Source organism: Brachyhypopomus gauderio, chromosome 7 (assembly GCF_052324685.1).
Source record: "Brachyhypopomus gauderio isolate BG-103 chromosome 7, BGAUD_0.2, whole genome shotgun sequence".
Classification (NCBI taxonomy): domain Eukaryota; kingdom Metazoa; phylum Chordata; class Actinopteri; order Gymnotiformes; family Hypopomidae; genus Brachyhypopomus; species Brachyhypopomus gauderio.
In genome coordinates, this window is record NC_135217.1 from 4,897,432 (window position 1) to 4,915,260 (window position 17,829).

Below are 17,829 nucleotides of genomic sequence, written 5' to 3' on the forward strand. Positions count from 1 at the left end.
TGGCTGAGTTTTGACTGGCTGAATCAAACATGGACAGGCACAGACTAAACAAAAGACGAGATTACACAGGAAATGGCATCATAAAATGGTATTCCACAGGAACAGTCTGTTCTAAATTGGTCACACAGGCATGTGAAATCAAAATTTGAAAATCCTCAAGCAGGTGGTGGCATTTTCACACACTGCAGAAGGTTTTTCTCAGTGGACTGCAAAAGCGTGGCATGTGAGATATCTTATTTCAGGAAGGCATGCTATGCTCTCTGACATCTACTGTTTTGTCCCGGCTCAGCTGGGTGCTGTGAAACTGAAACTTTCTGTAAACTTTGCGGAGAATACAGAGATATGTGTGAGGATTCCCTTAAGTCCTATTAGAGGCAGATAAAGAGAATCACTTCTGTGCTATGTTCATCTGTAGTCTGTAGCTTTGATTACTTACATAAGAGGAGTTCATCACATCTCGGCTTTAGGACATCTGACCTTAATTTGATAACCCACCATTATTCACGGTTTAATAGGCCTCTTTAAGACATTTTATTCGTTTGAACTTTGGGTTATGGAGGACAACTTGGAGGCTGTCTTGACTTTGTTGAAGAGATCGAGTGAAAGCTAAACTCCTGCAGTTCAGCATGTCTTTGATTCAGGGACACAAAAATGTCCTCCCTAGGGACACATCTTGGCGTTGTGTCTGATTCGATGTTAGCCATGCTTTCTGGATGAGACACATGTCTTAAAGATGGATCTCAACACAAAAAAAAAAAAAAACCCAATGTCACTGCATGTTGCGATGTCTCTGAAAATGAATTTTAGAGGTTGCTAACACGGACATTTCTCACACTCCAGAGTGATGAAGAACACACTCTCAGAAGTCGTACAACAAAACTAATTACCGAGCAGCTTTTGTTGCAGCGCCGAAGAAGCAGGAAGATGATGAAGCACAATCAAAATGAACAAGCACTGTAAGCAGCTGCCTTTTTTTCTGCCTGCCATTTTGGTTGTAACAGGGAGAGAAAGGAGAGGAGGGTGTTGATCGTTTCTTCATTTCCTCTCACATCTGCAAAATAATCATCTGGCTTGTTGTTGATTTGCCTAGGTTAGCAAAACAAAAACAAAAAAGCATTATTCTGCATTAAAGCTACTGTGGCCCAGTTTAGACTGAACAGGCAATTTGATTAATAACTATTGTCAGATGCTCCTTAGTTTATCTGTTATGTAGCTTCAGAAATGTAAGAAAGAGCAGATATTATATGTGCTGTTCATTGTGACTGGATTTAGTCCTACTAAAGCAAGGATATGTAATACTTAGCCACTGAGCCAATAATGTCTTAAAGGACAGGGAATGTCCCACTCTTTGGATGTCTCATGCTTTGGATGTCAGGTTGTGTTTCAAAAGAAGCCAGTTCCAAAATGTAGCTGTGTCATGTGAGCCTTCCAGGTGTTTCCGTGCTGTCTTTCACAGTATGAAGACACCGTATGAAGACACAGCATGAGGACAGCTGTTCACAGTGCAACAGTTTTAGACCGAACATGGATGGACAGTCAAACTGCATATAATTATAGACATACAGATAGACACAAGATTGTTTTGTGATATTGGGTTTGTGCAGTCCAGGCGATATTAAGCAGAGTGAGTATATTTATAGCTACGTTCTGTGAACAGCATGATGTATGTACACACCATCCCCAGGATAGTCATCTGTCACCATTCCCCGGGCTTCTCACTAAATCAGTTTACAGCCTTGTTTACAGCCGCGGGTAGTTTATAGAGCCTTGGAAGTATGGATACTCAGTTGGCAAAATAATATAGACTGAAGATGCTAACCTTCTAAATCCAGAGGAAAAAAGAAAATAAAGGCCGTATAAATTCTTTTTGCAACATGTAGATAGTCGAGGCCAGATGAGCTCGTGAAGTGTTTACTCCGTTGTTCTATAAAGGGTCATTCCATCGTCATGGTAATAGTTACAGTTCAAAAGGCAGAACAACAAAGGTACAAAACACTGTTAATGCTAACAGTGAACTTAAACCACAGGGGGATGTGTGTGTGTGTGTGTGTGTGTGTGTGTGTGTGTGTGTGTGTGTGTGTGTGTGTGTGTGTGTGTGTGTGTGTGTGTGTGTGTTTAAAATAGGGCAGAGTAAGCAAACAAGACACCGGGGCGGAGACTAATACAAAAACAAAACAACTGAGTGATGAATGATCATTAATAATTAATGAATAAAATAATTATGTGCTATGCTATGGGAACCACAATGACAACAGAGGTCATGGTGATCATCAGTGGCACAAAAAGGGGGTATGCAGCGTATGCGACGCATAGGGGCTCCGAATCGATGCCAGAAAATTATTTGCCGAGTTGATCGGGGGTGGGGGGTGGAGTGTGGGGGGGGGGCGACGATTGTATGTTTACATACACCTCAGAAAGTATGTAGTTGCAACCCTGGTGTTCATGGTGCACCTATTCTAATGACCTAATGACCTTTACTTACAGCGGGAAAGCTAAACATAGAAGAAGAAAAAAAAACACAGCTGCTCAGAATAAGTTTTGAGTTTCTTTGAAATTTCTTCAGAATGGAATGGCAAAAGCCCATGTTAGTGTATATCATCTTTTGTGTGATTGTTCTCAAATTTGCCGATCCCTCCATTAAAAAATAACGTTCTGTAAACTGCAGGTGCTTGTGGCTGAGATTCTATTGGCCCGTGACTGGTGCTCAGGGCTGAGCAGGTCTGCCTTGGCCCGCTTCTCTCCACTAAGAACCCGGAAGGGAGGACGTGGACCACAGTAGATATCAGACGTGTGTCTTGAGTTTTTTTTTTTTTTAAACACCCAAGCGCTTCTCTGCCTCGGGGCCCAGTGCTGCTCAATCACTGGAGCGAACTTCTCGATACTGCTGACAACTTTCTCTGCTTGAAGTGATGTTATATGCATGATATCCTGCCAAGCTCACGGCACCTAATCTCTGTTACTGTCGGTTCAATGAAGGAGAGTTCTTGGTGTCCATAGGCGCTACATAGTGATTCAGACGGAGGTTTATACTGCATTATGGTCCAAAGAAGCACATTTTGAAGAATCCACAGCATGGATTCTTAAATATAGAGCTAACTATTGATCTATTTTTTTTAACTGATGAGCTATAACTTTTAATGTGTATTTATGACGTTTATGAAGTTAGAGTCATGAAAATCGTTGCTCTGGCGTAAAATGGGGGTAGTATTTTACCTCGAATATGAAGGATAGTTAATTTTCAAATATTCATTCTGCTCAAATGAAATTAATGAGGAAACAGCTCTAGCTGACTGGTCTCAATTCTCATGTTTGACTTTAATTAATATTGCTCACTGAGCAGAGTGTCGAAAGGCAGAATTCACCAGGGCTTTTGTCTGAATTCTGGACTGAACAGTTTCAATTCGCTCCATTGACACGCACTAAAGAAAATTGGTAGATATTTAACGTTCTTCAAGCTGTGCAGGAGCGGAGTCGTATATGAAGTTAAGCCATGAAAATTACAGTTAGTGGCCAAGTGCTGTGGTTTCAAAATGTCACAGAATCGGCAGAATTGCATTGTATTTAGATCCATATATGGATATAATTAAACAAAGAAATGAATTAAACTGCCTTTTCCTATCCCCTTATCTAAGAAATGAACTTTGAACTCCATGCATGCATATGTGATCATTCACAAACAAGATACCTGCAGTTTCTCTTGGTCTAATTTGCAAATGAAAAACCTTGAAGACCCAGAGAACCTTTTTTTAGTTTGTGATGAAACCTGGATCAGTTCCAGCCATGTGCTTGTGTTCTTCCCATAGTGCAGTGGTCTAGTCCACCAAGGAGGAGCCAGGTGGAGTGTGTGTGTGTGTGTGTGTGTGTGTGTGTGTTGCTGTGTTAGCGCTGCTCTGAATTTTAATGAAAAATGTCATTTTGAGCAGCAGCAGTAATTAATTGTTCATATCACATATTTGAAAGGCCAGGAAAGCGTCCCAGTCTCTGCTGCAGTGGGTTACCAGCAGACGGAAACATCTCTTATGAGTCCCCTCACCACCACGGGGCCCCTGCAGAAGCACCCAGTGCTGAAGATGCAGTATTAGCTCCACAACACACCGCTTTGTGATGTTAATAAGTGTGCTCGCGCCAGCAACGTTTTGAACGAGCTCTGCAGATTTGTATTGGCACGCCGATCTGAATATTGAAGAAACGAAGGGGTTTGTTTAATGGAAGGAAAAATATGTTTCTCGTTTAGGAGAAGCAAAGGCTAGTCAAGGACAAGTTCTTTCCGTGGTGCCCTGGGAGTGCTACCTTAACTGACAGGAATAATTTAAAGAGAAAGCAGCGGGCAGGTGTATCTCTGAAATTAGATCAAGTTATGAAACATCCTGCATTGGGATGTGAAGGAGAGGTATGTTCTTATCCAGTTACCTTTATTGTCTTCGGGATACAGCCTGCATCATGTGATGCTCAGGGGAGTCTGGGAGGAGGGGTCTACTCTTTCCGAGAGACAGGCTGCAACCTACACGTCTAAAGTGGGCTGAGTGTGTTCGCTGCTACGGTGATGCCTGTCAGACAGCATCAACCTCGGCACAGTCCGAACGCACAGACGACGGTATCAGTTTGTAACTGAATATGCACTTTAAGCTTAAAGGCAAATCTATAGCACTCTGTGATAACACAATTGCACGAGTTACGGAGAGAGCGGAGCCAGGGCTGTTCAGAGCTCCATCCCTGGTAATTGTGTCAAGCTCAATCAATAGTCATTTTCAAACGTAATGGTTATTTTAAAACATGGCCGTTCTGGTGGTGCATATTGTACATGGATAAATGAATGAGCATGTTCGAATGGGGCATTCGCTGAATCTAATCATTGTTGCCTGAAATGGGGTTTAAGGAGCTTGACAAAATGCCGTGAAAGAGTACGTTAAATCTACACGACTCCTTCCTCATTTCTCCATCTACTTAGTGTTGAGCCTTTCAACCTCTTAAAATAACAGCAACACACTATAGTTGTCCTATAACACACGTCTATATCACTCTGTCACACCTTCAAATGACTAGAGTTACAAGTACCCATGTCGGGCTCACTAGCTTAACTGCTTTTCCAAGTCGTTTGCAGTAGTTTAACAGTTTAATTAGGTAGTTTTATTAACTGCATTAATTAAACAAGTCAATTTAACACTAGCAGTTACATTTTCCCAGACAAATTCAAATTTGGGTTGATCAAAGCTTCTAGCTGCAATGGCCTCGCTTTTAATCATGTGTCAGGTTTGTTATTATTTCCATAATGATTATGTGAATACATATGTTAGTAATAATTAGATTATTAGTTATAGAGAGGGAGCGTCTGTTCAGGGTCAGTGGATCCTCTACTGTATTGTTATCCGTTCCTATAAAACATTACAGCACTGTGAACATTTAGGGCCAGAATACTGAACCAGTGAAGGACACATGAAGATGCATTTCAACTTTTCCCCTCCAGAATATAGGCTATTATTAGGAATGTCTCGGTTTTTGTAACAACTGAAGTTATGCGCTAGACTGCTGCGGTGAAAGACGTAATATAATTTGTGCCGCCTTCCACGCGACGAGAGCGCTTCACAGTTGTGCTGGACCAGCACAGCGAGCCAGCCACAGCTCCCAGCAAAAAAGACACCGAGTTAATGTGCCTATTACTTCACACTGCGCAATGGAGGAAAATAAATTACGAGCTGACGGAGCGTCCGTTCATAATGTCCGCCCTTATACCTCCCCGTTAGTCAGCTTCGAGCTTTGCACTGGTCATCAAATGCACTGGTGCATCAAATATGTTGTGGTGATGACGCCCGTGTTTTGGTGACAAAATAACAACGTTTTTTTTAAGCTGCAGGGCTCATTTTTACGTTGGGCCACGGTAAATGCATTAACCTTACAAATGAATGCTTTTGTTGCTATTGTGCGCCTAAGGAATCTAATTATGGCATTATTAGGCTAGATCTTATTAAGGGTTCGAGTTCTTGTGGTCATGATTCTGCAGCATTTTGCCTTTGAGGGCTGTCATGGCAAACATTGTGTGCTAGGACTCAAAAGAGCGAATCTGGCCGTGCTCAGCCACACCTTTAGATAGTCGCAGCCCTTTCCGGTGATCTGCGAAGAGCTCTGCACTCTGTGGTTGCACACGGGTAGGAAATGACCCCGAAAAGATGCATTTGTGATTGCAGTCATAATGGACAGGGCCGGCAGTGGGAGGTGGGCGGGATTGGGCCGATAATAGACTTCTATAGACTCTCCAGTTTGACTCTAGATCTACGCTATTATTAATGGACTAAACAGGGTTACAATTATCCACTGAACTACTTTGCTTCTTTGGAAATGGAACAGAGTAGGAGACATCATGGTTTCTCATGAAATGCCCGGGAGATTTTATCTTATCGAAAAATTGTGACTGATTACTGTTCAGACACGCTTGTAAATTGCTGGCGGAGAACAATGAGATAAGTTCTTCCTTGTTGTTTTAATGCTTTTTGAGCTGATTTGCAAATCTCTGAAGTAAATGATGATGAACATGAAACTGAGTCCCCAGTCTTCCAACGCAAGGGCATCACATGTCCTGCCCATCCAACACCTGCATAGTCCATTCTCCGATTGTTCTAGCATAATAAAAGCAGATTTCAGCCCACATTGATATATCTAGGCAAATTTGCCGGTTGCCATGGGCCCATAGCAACCTAAATGCCCAAAGAAAGTCTTACATGCGAAAGCACGTCTGAAGGAGCCGTTGTTTTTAGCTCAGCAGCGTTTCCCATCTCAACACTCTTTATTTGCTTGGCGGTAGTCATCAAACCGCAGACAAGGTGCTGTTTTCACAACAGGCCATTGGCGATTCCTTTTTGTGCCTTAGGACAAGCTATCGGAGGGACACAACCTTCAAAACGAGAGCTTCACCTCTCCGTGTTTATTACTGTTCATCCCTTCGTCTGGTGGATGTAGGTTAATCTGTGTGATTCTCCATTGCTGTTTTGAACAGCGCGTTTGAGAGGTGTGCCTGGGGCCCCCTGCCCCTCCCCCCTCAAAGCCTCACCCAATTCACATGTGAATGTCAAATATTATATATTTATATACATTATATATGTCACATTTCGGAAGATTTGGGCTGTCACGTTCAAATACAGCTGCAAATGACACTCTGCACCCCTCCTTTGGAGAGCCCTGCAGGTAACTTTGTTTGAGGAACAGATTGTCACACAAGTCGAACAGCAACGCCGTGTTTCCGGAACATTCCCTCGGTCTCTGCCTTTGCAGACTGCATGTGCAGGGGCATCAAATCGTGTTCTGTGGAGTCACAAATAAAAGATATCAAGTTTGAGACCTGGAAATGAATCCCACCGGAATGAGTACGGTGCGGGGAGAACACCCTAGCCAAAACAAAGAAAAAATAAACCAAGAGTAACGCTCCCATTAAGGTGTAGGCTAGCGTCCTGACATACAGCTGTAATCTCTGTCCAAATCAGATTATTTTAGGACATAAAGGCATTTACAACTGGCTGTCAGATCATCTTGATTCTACACGCCATTTTATTACATATAAAAACATTATTGACAATTACTTTTAGAGGTGGGAGGAAGTGATTGGATGTATTTCAGGCTTGTTTGTTTAGTTATTAATTTTCCCCCATTTTCTTTTCCCTTTTCTTTTGCCTTTAGAGAGTTTATTTTATTGGACTGGGCTACATTGTGGGTCTGCTTTAATAACTTGATTTTAATTACTCAAGAGAAATAATAACAACGATTCTGAGTTTTAACTCAGGTGAAAAAAAAATCATTCTCTGTAATTAATTTTAAATTAATTGCTTGATTTAATTTTCAGCCTAATACTGCACAATGGTGCTAACAGTTTTTTTCTATATATTTTATGGATTAAAAATGCCTCCATCCAAACATGCAGACTCATGCCTTCTTAGCTACAGTTGCCTTCTGAAACTACAGGGGACCTCTGAGGAAAGCAATCCAACAGATCATGTAATGGACTTTTATTCTCTAGTGCCGTACTTTATAGCAGACAGCGATTAACCACTAAAACACTCTCGCCTAAACAAATGATCAAAGACACTTAGACATAATAATGACTTTTTTCACACTCCCTTTGTATGGGACCTGGGAGCAAAATCAAACTATATCTGCTTAATACATTGCTTACACTGCAGATAATAAAGGTAAAACAGGCAGGGACAACAAACAAGACACACTACGTGTTATTCATATTTTATTATTTATAGTTATTATTGTAAGTCATGATCATCTATGAGTCATTATTTGGCCCTGCACAGAACTCGATTTCTGTCCTTAAATGATAACATTTAACCTTGAACTTAATCTAAAAACATCTTAAGTACTGTTATAAGAGATAGCTAATATTTTTTTTTCTTAAATCAGCATAATATCTAGCGTACCTAGCATTTCAGCAAACATTTCTGCGTGTGATTTTGCCATTGTTTACCTCTCTCAAAGCACTACCATCACAAAGAGATGGGAACTCTTGACTGCATACACATTGGCAACGTAGGAAGCGTGGTAATAAAGAGACATGACGCCATTTTATTGGGCGTAATCTTGATGAAAAGTCTCATTAGAAGACCACAGGGGCTTGAGAAAGAAAGATATCTCCAGCCGCGACACTCCATGGATTTAATTAAAGAAGGGGAGAAAACAACATTTACAATTCATGGCTGCCAACTTCACCTGCAACGATAAAGCACTTAATTCCAGGAGTGCTAGTTTATACAATCTCTCAGAGCCACGGGTGAGTGTCATTAACAAGTGACCCAAGTAGGACATGTTTTTAAGAAAAATGCAGCTAATCTGTTTCAACTTTTCATCTAGAATGTCTTCTTACATGATTCTGCACTGCAGTTGCATATTTCATAGAGGGGCGATTTAAAATATCCTTCACAGTTGAAGAACTTATCATTTCTTCCAGCCTTTCTTTCTCAGGGTCAAAGAATGCACGATTGGAGCCAAAATAATTTAAAAATAGACAAAAAAAATGTGTCACTTACAGACATGTACCACCCCCACCGCTTAAAAAAAGTCTTGGATGCCATGAATATGAACAAACCTCCAATCTCCAAAGGGAAAGCGAGCTTTGCAAATAACCATAACCTATTCCTTTTGAAGAAAAAAAAACATAGCAAGAAGACATGCAGTAAAAAGAACCCAGTGAAGATGAAAACTTCACTCACATGATCTTGTGACACAGGTTACAAACAAGGTGGCATGATGGTTGTATTCTGATATTTGTAGGATAGTTTATAATGGTTGTATTATAGCTGTGTGAAGGTTGTGTGATTGTTGTGTGATGGTTGTGTGACAGCTGTATGAAGGTTGTGTGATTGTTGTATGAAGGTTGTGTGACAGCTGTATGAAGGTTGTGTGATTGTTGTATGATGGTTGTGTGACAGTTGTATGAAGGTTGTGGGATTGTTGTATGATGGTTGTGTGACAGTTGTATGAAGGTTGTGTGATTGTTGTATGATGGTTCTATAGTAGCTGTATGTTGACAATAAAAGGCAATGAAATTGGGACCTGATTCCATGTGTTTTTCTACCAATTCATTGTGGAACACAAATGCAAACTCCTATGCACATTTCTATTTACATTGACTTCCACTCATAAACCACAGGCGGCTCTATAAGAATACAGGTATAGAATTTATAGACCGGTTCTGACCACAGGACTACAATTGGCTTGATAACATTTCTCAGTATAGGGGGATGGATTTACACAAACAAAACTGTAATACCCCCCAAAAGGAAAGAATGTAATAACTACATTTTTGGAAAATAAACTCTATGTATTATCAGGAAGAGCAAAAACAGTGAAACAGCTGTTCACCTTTAGTTTCTCTTTGACTTAATTTCAAATAAAGAGAGCCCTTCATCTTCTTCTGTTTTTTTATTATGTCTCATTCCTGCTCTGTACAAGGCACACAAGATTTTCTTTCATCATGGTGAAAGAGATTTCAATTTGCAAGGCTCTTTTGTGTCGTGATGTCCTTTTGCTTTTTCCATTTTATCCTTCGCCATTGTTGTTTAGGAACAAAAAAGTTTGCTGGCTCTGAAATTGTTTTTCTGTCAGTCTTCACCGGATGCTGGACGAGGCAGTGCAAACTAACATTGGCGCGTACAGTTGACTTCATCTGGACGTTGTGGCTTCACCAACTGAGGGGAGGAATCAAGACTCGCTTTCTTTCGTTTACTGTCAGAGTGCAGTCAGAGTAAAGTTATTTTGTCATATCACAAAAACCTCTGATGAAACTCATCTGTACACATCCTGTTGGTATGTGGCACTGGAAAGATACCTCTGCAGTTCCTGCCAAAATGAACTCAAGACACTATAACGCAACTTAAGACACTACAGCTCAACTCTAAAGCAACCCATGACGCCATACCAGCTTATAATGCGTATCTATGTAAATAACTGAGGAAAATGCTTCCCCTATATTCCCTATAGAACTCATTGTTCTGCACCCCATAAAATCCCCCTAAATGGGTAAGAGTGCTCTGATTAATGGGTACTTACAACACTGGGGCATCCAATTAATTCCCTTAATGATATCGGACAGTAATAATCGCAGAGGAGCATGAAACATAGATTGTAATTCAGTCCTTTATTAAGACTATTGCCTTAATCTGAGATGTGCTTACTAGTTTAATCACCAAGATGAATAGGAGTTAAATTATGGGGTAAGGTTAACAGAGAGTACTGATAGTTAGTGTTTTGTTTTCTTGCCTTGAGAAAAGGTTGTGTGTGAGGAGTGTGTTGAGTGAGTGTGTCAAGTATACCTGCATGTCTTAAACGCAATCAGTGGCATCGTCCCATAATTAAAACATCCCCGCTCCTGTCACCAGTTGATGGTCTGACTCTGATGATGGAAGAGTAAAAACTGGATCAAGGGGTTTCTCCTCATCCCAGTGATTGAAGAGAGAGAATAAACATACAGTTGTCCTTCATGATATAAAGCAGTCACAGAGTCGGCCCCTTCAGTGCGGTGCCGACATTACGGGCAGCCCCTACGTACACATCCGCACCAGTCCTGGTGGGTACAATCAAACTATTCCAGGAAAGATTACATAGTCAGATAGATATCTGCTTCCTGAAAGTGCTTTTTAAGTGTTTCTTGCCTGGTTGCCTGGCCTTGAAAAATGGCATAGATAATTACTCGTTCTCTAGTCAAAATGCTCTTACGCACCGCAATTATGATTACAGCTTCATATGTGTAATCAGTCGTCTGGGATGGATGCACTGGATAAGGTACAATTGTCAGCTGTGTCTGTGCGTCAAAATGTTGTTATTAGTTATTAATATGATAAAGAGAGTTGACATTTTACCGTAACATGCAAAAAGTCAACAACAGAGCTGATGGCTTTTCAACATTAGAAATGATTTAGTCTGCATAGACCACTGGATGTCCGGCACTTACACACGGAACGAGACACATGTTACTAATCACTTCCCGTTAAAGCATTACAGACGAAAACACACCAACAGGGAGACTAGAGAACATTTAGCCTGGGAGTCGAGAAGAAGACGGACACCATGAGGAAAATGGAGGCCTTCTACTGAGTTAATTCAGTGCTTTTATTCAATCACTGTAGCACAAGAAAAGTCCTGCTAATTTTCAACGACCTTTATTTTTTTAATCGTTCCTAATAATGCTGGTGGAGCCACTTGGGAGATGGGGGGGCCTCCTGGGGGGAGTCTTTATTCTACATAACAACAGAGGAGAGGCACACAGAGGAGAGCGAGATAGTGACAGACAGGAGAGGGCCGAACACGAGCTGGTGGTAAAGACTCAGTGAGTAGTGGTTCCAGCAAACAGGAGCCAGCACCACACGCCTTCTAGGACCCGTACCTGGGGGGAGTGCTGGCGGACTTAAATACAGCAGATAACACGGCACAGGTGCTCGTGTTTAGTAATCGAGTGTGTGTGTGTGTGTGTGTGTGTGTGTGTGTGTGTGTGTGTGTGTGTGTGTGTGTGTGTGTCCATGGGCGTGTCCCTCAGGCGCAGAGTGGCAGGATTCTGGTGATGAAATCAGTAAATGTGATAATTCTGTCAAAACAGACCACTGCATAGATTCTGCTGCTGCTGGTCTGTCAAATAACTTCTGCTCTAAGCAGATTTGATAAGGGTGTTTATATGAATATGATCAATAAATACATTCAAATAGGATCACAACAAGTTGAGACTTTTCATTTCTGCTGCCCTAAACCAAAGACCAAAGATCTCAGACATGATCTTTAGGGCTGAGAGTTCCACTCTGACTCTGGTTGCTAGCAGTGTGTCTAACAAAGACTATGGTACAGTATATTTTAATATATAAATAAAGATGTGTAATAAAGCCTTTAGTAAGTGGAGCAAAGTACGTATGCCTAACATTAAAATCCGGTTTGGGATATTTTAAGATTAAGTGTATATTAAAATTATAATGTTATTATACAGTTTCAAATTTACTCTGTAATTGACTTCTTACCTTTTTATGCATGTTCTTTGTTTCTACTCTTGGCAGGATAAAGAATAACAGTACAGTGCAGTGTGTAACAGTGCAGTGTGTAACAGTGCAGTGTGTAACAGTGCAGTCACAGTGCAGTGTGTAACAGTGCAGTGTGTAACAGTGCAGTCACAGTGCAGTCACAGTGCAGTGTGTAACAGTGCAGTAACAGTGCAGTGTGTAACAGTGCAGTCACAGTGCAGTGTGTAACAGTGCAGTCATAGTGCAGTGTGTAACAGTGCAGTGTGTAACAGTGCAGTGTGTAACAGTGCAGTCACAGTGCAGTGTGTAACAGTGCAGTGTGTAACAGTGCAGTGTGTAACAGTGCAGTGTGTCACAGTGCAGTCACAGTGCAGTGTGTAACAGTGCAGTGTGTAACAGTGCAGTGTGTAACAGTGCAGTCACAGTGCAGTCACAGTGCAGTGTGTAACAGTGCAGTGTGTAACAGTGCAGTCACAGTGCAGTGTGTAACAGTGCAGTCACAGTGCAGTGTGTAACAGTGCAGTGTGTAACAGTGCAGTCACAGTGCAGTGTGTAACAGTGCAGTGTGTAACAGTGCAGTCATAGTGCAGTGTGTAACAGTGCAGTGTGTAACAGTGCAGTCACAGTGCAGTGTGTAACAGTGCAGTCACAGTGCAGTGTGTAACAGTGCAGTGTGTAACAGTGCAGTCATAGTGCAGTGTGTAACAGTGCAGTGTGTAACAGTGCAGTCACAGTGCAGTGTGTAACAGTGCAGTCACAGTGCAGTCACAGTGCAGTGTGTAACAGTGCAGTGTGTAACAGTGCAGTCACAGTGCAGTGTGTAACAGTGCAGTCACAGTGCAGTGTGTAACAGTGCAGTCACAGTGCAGTGTGTAACAGTGCAGTGTGTAACAGTGCAGTCACAGTGCAGTGTGTAACAGTGCAGTAACAGTGCAGTGTGTAACAGTGCAGTGTGTAACAGTGCAGTGTGTAACAGTGCAGTCACAGTGCAGTGTGTAACAGTGCAGTGTGTAACAGTGCAGTCACAGTGCAGTGTGTAACAGTGCAGTGTGTAACAGTGCAGTCATAGTGCAGTGTGTAACAGTGCAGTGTGTAACAGTGCAGTCACAGTGCAGTGTGTAACAGTGCAGTCACAGTGCAGTGTGTAACAGTGCAGTCACAGTGCAGTGTGTAACAGTGTAGTCACAGTGCAATGTGTAACCGTGCAGTCACAGTGCAGTGTGTAACCGTGCAGTTACAGTGCAGTGTGTAACTGTGCAGTCACAGTGCAGTGTGTAACCGTGCAGTTACAGTGCAGTGTGTAACTGTGCAGTCACAGTGCAGTGTGTAACTGTAAGTAATTAGACAGTGAGACAGTGTTGGTTGTAGTGGTCTGGGTAGAAGGATGTTCAGGTGGTTCAAGCCAGCAGCTGGGTGAAACTCCACCCTACGCACCTGTCCACAAGGTGCCCCTGAAAAAGAGTTTAGTTTGTTTAGGCTTAATGTAGGTGTTCCTACTAAACTTGCAGGGGTGGTGATGTGAGTCACGTTATGGACATTCTGTCCTTTAACCTCCCAGTCAGGTTCATTGTGTAGGATTGTCCTGAAATCCTTAAGCCACATTAAGCTTTTTGATTTATATCCAATCTTTCTCTGTCTGCATATCCCATAGACAGAATGGACTGAGATTTAACACAATCAACAGAGGAAGGTCACCTGGCAAAAATTTAATACAACATAAAGCTCCGGAAGTGTTGTAGATTTATATTCAATGTTAGTAGCCGAGTGAAGGATTTATGCTCTACGGGATCTTCTCTCTTGCAAGCTGCACAGGTTCTGTGCTATGATTCTTTTTGAGGATTCCTACACTTGCTCCAAACACTGGCATGAACACACCGCTACGGGTAATCTGTATTCTCAAAGCTTGAGAGAAAGTTCACCACACAAACAAATCAGGCTGCTTTTGTCAGCACTAAACCTCTGTGACATCTGTGGCAAGGAGAGCAAATCTTCTACATCTCACTTCCTACCTGCTTTGCTCCAAATCATGGCTGAAGCGATGCCTTCCAGATTTACTAGATTCATTCACAATGTGCATGGACCTTATCATTGATGGAGTACATAGTGTTAGACAATCCAGAGGCTTTGGTATCAGATCCTGTCAAAAACTGCTCAGGCAGCTGAGGGTATTCTATTCCACTCCACAGTCCATTAAATATGTTTTAATGCCACATTCTCATCTACTCAAGGAATCCTGAAAGTGTTTGACTAGGAGTTTCACAGATCCTCATCTTCATCACAGATACAAATCGTAGACCATTTTTCTGCTTTGATGTTAAATATCCATGGAATGTGTAGCTACCTAGATGGTGAGCCCAGTTAAAACGAATACTGGGGATTACATCGTGAGGGTTGGTGGTGTAAGATGGGGTTAGGGTGGGGTTAGGGCAGGGTAGGGTGGGTTAGGATGGGTTAGGGTGGGGTTAGGGCAGGGTAGGGTGGGTTAGGATGGGTTAGGGTGGGGTTAGGGCAGGGTAGGGTGGGTTAGGATGGGTTAGATTGGGTTTAGAGCAGCGTAGGGTGGTGTAAGATGGGGTTAGGGCAGAGGTGTCAATTCCAGGTTCAGAAAGTAAAAGTCCTCACCAGGATTTTGCACAAGCTTGCTAGATTTTCTAATTAGTGCAATACAGGTAAAATTAGTGGAATCAACACAATCCAGGAAGCCTGAGCAAAATCCTGGTGAGGACTTTTACTTTCTGGACCTGGAATTGACACCTCTGGGTTAGGGTGGGGTTAGGGCAGGGTAGGGTGGGTTAGGGCGGGTTAGGGTGGGGTTAGGGCAGGGTAGGGTGGGTTAGGGTGGGGTTAGGGCAGCGTAGGGTGGTGTAAGATGGGGTTAGGGTGGGTTAGGATAAGAGCGTCTGCTAAATGCCGTAAATGTAATGTAAATGTTAAGGTGACTTGCCCAGGCATTCGATGGATGGAAAGTAATTTTTTGTGTACCTGAATCAAACATGTTTCTCTATTTTTTACTATTTACTATTTACTATTTTTTATAGAGCTGCTTATGAAAAGTTCTTTATAATGTGCATTTGTGATTAGGGGATTGACAATTGACGGGACTGAGGGGGTAAAATAGAAACTATTTTCCACTTTGTGTATCTCGTTAGTCGGTAACCCATTTAAACTGGAATGCGGAGGCTTAAGGTTCATATTCCATGTGCAAGTACTTCCTGCTCCCAGAACTGCTGTGATGACATTACTCAATCATATCTGATGCATAACTCAACTGGATAGAGGTGCATTCATAAGCATGTGATTAAAGTGTGTCCTTTAAGTTTATCCGAATAGATTTCCCCACGGGTCTCCATCCTCCGCTTTGGAGATGAAACTTCAAGTTTCCAGAATGAAGCTGGTTGCCGTCTCTCCCTGCGGTACATGGGAAACACAGCACTGATAATAGAGGATGGCTTGGTTTGAGCTCCATGGTCATTAAACATGGACCACTGTGGACTATCTGTTTAATATCCAGCACTGGGTGATTAATGCTTGCAATGCAAATAACCTGGCAGGAGTCACCGTCAAAAAAAATATCCTGTCGTTTATTTTTCATGGAATTATTCTATTCTAGTCAAATATATGAGGGTTTTAATAATACAGGGACACAGTGAAAATACTGATTTGGTGTACACCATTGTGGTTTTCCTCTATCTCAGTGAGTGCAGTAAAACACAAGGCTAAATCCAGAGAAAACCGGTATGCTTCTCTCCAATAAAAATAAACATCAAGCCAGAAAACAATGAAATTCTTTGAGAAGTTGGTTCTGAAAAATCCATGCTTACAATCCGTTTGGATCCCGTGCAGTTTGGCTGTCAGGCACACACCCATGTGGGCGATGCTCTGACCCGACTAAAACACGGACTAACGCAGTGCTCAGTGCTAGGTTCTCGGGTTCACCTCCCTATCTGGGTGGAGTTTCCAGGTTTCCATGGTATCTGTGTACCTTTCCCCTGGAGTCTCTGGTTTCCAGAGTTAGGTAAAAAAAAAAACTGGCCACCCTAAAAATGGTCCTGGTGTGTGTGTGTGTGTGTGTGTGTGTGTGTGTGTGTGTGTGTGTGTGTGTGTGTGTGTGTATGCCTGCATGCCCAGTAATGGCTGCTGTTCTGTCTTGGCTACCCTTCCCGAGGCTGGGCTTGTCCCCCAGGGAGCGCTTCACGCTCAGGAATACGGTGTGTGTAACTGCCTGCTGCTTCTCACCAGTGTGTTGACTGAATGTAAAAGCGTTGGAGTGTATTGTGTTGACTGTAAAGTGTCCTTGGGTGCTAAGAAACGTACTGCATACGTGTAACTTCATATCGTATCTCATCATGATTGCACTAATTAGGACAGACTGGCTCCATCGCACAACTGAAGCTCCTGATGGACGAGACTAAGGCTGTGAAAGTGGAGAATATTTTGAGATGTTTTGTCCAACCACTCAGTGATGTCGTGTCCTGAAGTTCCTCCACATTGCTCCTGGACAGATCTTCTCCATCCTGGTCCTGGAGCTACACCACCATGAACTATTTAAATCCCCCACTTCCCTTCCACTCTTCCGCTCACGATGGGCTTGATCATGAGCTTATGGTCTGGATCAGGTCTTTGTGGGCAGGGGAAACTTGAAACCGTGCGGATCGGCAGGGCTGAAGAGTTCTTTTCCAGAAGCCCTTCTGGGCATTTCTTCATTTGTTTACATGTAACCTTTGGCCGCAGGCTGTCAGAATGTGTGTACACATTACACGCAAATAACAATCTCAACAATTATAGCTGCTGCCTAATTTATAATGACCCATATTCCACTGTTACCATTGTTCTTTGACTTGGTGGCTGTTTATACTGCGTTATGTCTTCACACTGAGCTGAATCTGGTTTTTCCCACCACGTTGGCTTCATGCACTTTGCACAATGTTTTGCACTGGCGTCTTTTTGCAGTGTGTAATTTGTGGTCTGTTTATGCAGCCATACCATGTTCGACATTTGTTACTGCAGCACTGATATTTTCCTTCGGGGATCTAAAACCTGTTATTGTTATTTATCTGGATTCCAAGTAAATGAAGAACAGAGAGAAATGTGCAATGTCTGAGATTTACTGCGCGTTTGGTCAGAACCAGGGGCTAATTTGTTTAGTCTGTGAAGGCTATAAATCGAGTTGTGTAGAGACAGGTTATTTATCAGCTCAGAAATTATATCAAAAATCTGAAGGGAAGTCATCATGAACAACATCTATCACTGCTGTTTTAAAAGGTAATCTTCAATGCATAAAGGTAATCTTGTGAATAACAAGCATGAAACATAGCCAAAAAATGCAAAGAATAGATGC